Source organism: Macaca fascicularis, chromosome 1, assembly GCF_037993035.2.
Source record: "Macaca fascicularis isolate 582-1 chromosome 1, T2T-MFA8v1.1".
Classification (NCBI taxonomy): domain Eukaryota; kingdom Metazoa; phylum Chordata; class Mammalia; order Primates; family Cercopithecidae; genus Macaca; species Macaca fascicularis.
The window spans coordinates 155,141,025-155,145,609 of record NC_088375.1 but is presented as its reverse complement, the minus strand read 5'-3'; the positions used below and the strand labels follow the sequence as shown (position 1 = coordinate 155,145,609).

At 36.1% G+C, this 4,585-nt stretch overlaps 1 pseudogene; it reads left to right on the top strand.

The window, feature by feature from the left end:
- Positions 1-1,558: 1,558 nt before the first annotated feature.
- Positions 1,559-2,706, top strand: LOC102137157 (alcohol dehydrogenase class-3 pseudogene; annotated as a pseudogene).
- Positions 2,707-4,585: the final 1,879 nt, after the last annotated feature.

Below are 4,585 nucleotides of genomic sequence, written 5' to 3'. Positions count from 1 at the left end.
TCCAGGCAAAGAGTTTTACAGTTTGCAGGAAGTTGCAAAGATGCTTCCATAACAACTGCAGGAATTGACCAACCCAATCTGTGAGAAGTGGAGACAGGAATTTAAATACATGGTTATTTGTGTAGAGAGCGGTTTGCACAAGTATCTTGGAACTGTCCTTATCTATTCTTTTCGTTGTTATTGCTGCTATTTTTATAGAGCCCCAAGTGTAAGTGTCCAGAGTACCTCAAAGGTGATGTGAAACACAATGAAACAAAACACCTCTTGCAAATTCAACCTTGTGGTTATGATTTCAAGTATTACATCTGTTCTAACTAGCTCATAAGCAGATATGGAGCCTTATGTAATAAAATATCATAGGAGTTAGTTGCATTATTCTCAGTCTCACTAAAAATAACTGTACTTGACGGTTTGAGTAGCTTTTGTGAACACTGAATATTTTTAGGAGAACATGAAAATTAGAAGAGGTTTTCTAAATATTTCTTAGTAAAATTTACTTAACGAACAATAAGGAAAAAAGACACTTAGATAAAAATAGAATAAATAAATAAATAAATAGCTTGATATTCACATTTGGATGAAGCAATTCTCTCACATTGATAGAATAAAAGCATAAATGTGGAGCATCTTAGGTGTTGGAATATTCAATTCTAATACATAGAATTCTCTATACTTATGAGGTGGGGTGGAAGAGAAGAAGGAGGAGGAGGAGGGGAAGAAGAGGAGGAGGAGGAAGGAGGAAGAGCAAAGAAAATTATGGAAGTAAAGAATTGATATCAGTAAGAATTAGACAGAGAAATTTTATATTTACTTACCTTATAGGAGTTGGAAACAGGACAATAATATTTAGTATACAAAATGTTATCTTATTTAAGCCTAATAATTTATAAAATAACTAATTAGACTATAATCACACTGAGGAGAGGGGCCCTAGTGATCTGCCAGCATAAAGTTCATCACAAAATAGGTAAAATTAGTGATTACCTAATGCTTGTCAAGTAACATGGGGATAAAAACTTGCTGCTTAAATCCCTGCAAATCTAGTTATCTTTAGACTAAGCTTAAAGTTTCATGGTAAAGAATATTTTCAACAAACAGTGCTTGCACAACTGGACATCTGCATTCAAGAGGATGAATTTGTACACTTACCTCACACTATATACAAAAATGAACTCAAAATCAATCAAAGACCTAACTATAAGAGCAAAAACTATACAACTCTTAGAAGGAAACAGGTGTTCTTCATGACCTTGGATTAGGCAATGGTTTCTTAAATGTGACACCAATAGCAGAAGTAATATAAGAAATAGAATAGGTAAATTAGACTTCATCAAAATTCAAATGTTTTGTGTTTGTAAGATACCATAAAGGAGATAAAAAGGCAACCTACAGAATGGGAGAAAAATTTTGTTAGTAAAATATTTGATATTTTTACCTAGAATATATGAAGAATATTTATAACTCAATTATTTAAAAAAGACAGATAATATAATTTTTAAAAGTAGAACGTATCTGAATAGACATTTCTCTAAAAAATATATACAAATGGATAGAACCCATGGACATGGCGAACCAGGTTATCGAGTGCAAGGCTGCAGTTGCCTGGGAGGCTGGAAAGCCTCTCTCCATAGAGTAGATAGAGGTGGCACTCCCAAAGGCTCATGAAGTTCGAATCAAGATTGTTGCCACTCTGGTTTGCCACACTGACACCTATATCCTGAGCAGAGCTGATCCTGAGGGTTGTTTTCCAGTGATCTCGGGACATGAAGGTGCTGGAATTGTGCAAAGTGTTGGCGAGCGAGTTACTAAGCTGAAGGCGGGTGACACTGTCATCTCACTTTATATCCCACAGTGTGGAGAATGCAAATTTTGTCTAAATCCTAAAACTAACCTTTTCCAGAAGATAAGAGTCACACAAGGGAAAGGATTAGTGCCAGATGGTGCCAGCAGATTTACTTGCAAAGCAAAGACAATTTTACATTACATTGGAATCAGAACATTTTCTGAATACACAGTTGTGGCTGATAATCTCTGTTGCTAAAATAGATCCTCTAGCACCTTTGGATAAAGTTGGTCTCCTAGGTTGTGGCATTTCCACTGGTTATGGTCCTGCTGTGAACACTGCCAAGGTGGAGCCTGGCTCTGTTTATGCCGTCTTTGGCCTAGGAGGAGTTGGATTGGGAGTTACCATGGGCTGCAAAGTGACTGGTGCATCGCAGATCATTGGTGTGGACATCAATAAAGATAAATTTGCAAGGGCCAAAGAGCTTGGAGCCACTGAATGTATTAGCCTTCAGGATTTTAGTAAACCAATCCAGGAAGTGCTCATTGAGATGATGAGCACTGATGGAGGAGTGGACTATTCCTTTGAATGTACTGGTAATGTGAAGATCATGAGAGCAGCACTTGAGGCATGTCGCCAGGGCTGGGGCATCAGTGTGGTGGTTGGAGTAGCTGCTTCAGGTGAAGAAATTGCCACTCATCCATTCCAGCTGGCAACAGGTCACACATGGAAAGGCATTGCCTTTGGAGGATGGAAGAGATGGAAGAGTATAGAAAGTGTCCCAAAGTTGGGCATCTGAATATATGTCCAAAAAGATAAAAGCTGATGAATTTATGACTCACAATCTCTCTTTTGATGAAATTAACAAAGCCTTTGAACTCATGCATTCTGGAAAGAGCATTCGAACTGTTGTCAAGATTTAATTCCAAAGAGAAAAATAATGTTCATTTTGTCATGATCTGATGGGAGCAGCCTAACAGGCAAGGAGAAGCTTCTCCAAGCTCACAGCCTCGCAGACCTTCAGCAGCTACTCCAGAGAATAGTGTGATGTGTGTGATTCATGAATTTCTGTAATCAAGGACAAGGATAATTTAATTATAAACTTGTTTTCTGGACCATCCTCCACCTAAATAATTGCTAACTCGTTAAGGAATATTTTAACATAATAAAAGTAATTTCTACCAAAAAAAAAAGATATACAAATGGCCAATATGCACACAAAAATGTGTCCAGGTTAGGCACGGTGGCTCATGCCTGTACTCCCAGCACTTTGGGAGGCCTAGGTGGCAGATCACCAGAGGTCGGGAGTTCGAGACCTGCCTGACCAACATGGAGTAACTCCACTTCTACTGAAAATACAAAATTAACCAGGCATGGTGGTACATGCCTGTAATCCCAGATACTTGGGAGACTGAGTCAGGAGAATCACTTGAACCCGGGAGGCAGAGATTGCAGTGAGCTGAGATTGTGCCATTGCACTCCAGCCTGGGCAACAAGAGCAAAACTCTGTCTTAAATAAATAAATAAATAAATAAATAAATAAATAAATAAATACAATTTTAAAAAGCGTCCAATGTCATTAACCATTAGGGAAATGCAAATCAAAACCACAACAAGATACTATTTCATAATCATGAGATTAACTAAAATTAAAAAGACAGATAATAACAAGTGTTGGTTAAGATGCGGAGAAAGTCTATTCCTCATATTGCTGGTGGGAATAAAAAAATGGTGCAGCCACTTTGCAAAACTATCTGGAAATTCACCCTAAGGTTAACATTTGAGTTAACATAGAGTTAACATTTGACCCAGCAATTCTACCTCTAGGTATATACCTAAGAGGAATGAAAATATATGTCCACATGAAAACTTGGATATAAATGCATATGGTGCCATTATTCATAATAGCAAAAAAGGGGTAAATTCCCAGATATCCATCAATTTATGAATGAATAAATACAATGTCACATATCCACACAATAGAATAGTATCTGGCAATAAAAAGGAAGTATTGATATTTGCTACAACGTGGATGAATCTCAAAACTTTGTACTAAGTGAAAGAAGCTATCACAAAAGACCATATATTATTTCATTTAGAAGAAATGTCCAGAAGAGCCAAATCTATAGAAACAGAAGGTAGATTAGTGCTTGCCTGATACTGGGGAGAAACGGAGAGTAACTGTTAAAGGACATGAAGTTCCTTTTTGCGATGATGACAATCACCCCAAATATTTTAAATTGACTTTGGTGATGTTTATACAACTCTGTAAATATACTAAAAACCATTGAATTGAATACTTTAAATTGTGAACTCTATGGTATGTGAATTATGTCTCAATTGTGCTATTCTAAAATAAAACAATGTAAATGTGTTTCAGATATTTCAATGACAGTCTGAATAGTTTCTTTTCCATGAGGAAAGAAAAACTAGATGCAAAGTATGAAGAGATTATCAAAAGATACCATCCTAAAAATAGAAATGTCATGACAACTGAATTGCTCTAGGGAAAGTTTGCAATTTTTTCAAAAAGTAACATCATCTAACATGTTAATTTATTCTCCTTATTAAATAGGTTTATGATATAAACAAAGGCAATAAAAATGTTTTATGACATTTATCTATCTTAGCTAGGGTTTCATAAATTTTTCATTAACTATAAATAGGGCCGGCCAAATTGTTCAGAAGATGCAAAAAAGAATCTATCACCACTTGTAGAAAAAGTTCAAATGTAATGGTCTTCTGACTGGATCATAGAAATCATTTTAACATGCAATATGCATCACATTGGGAAACTTGCTG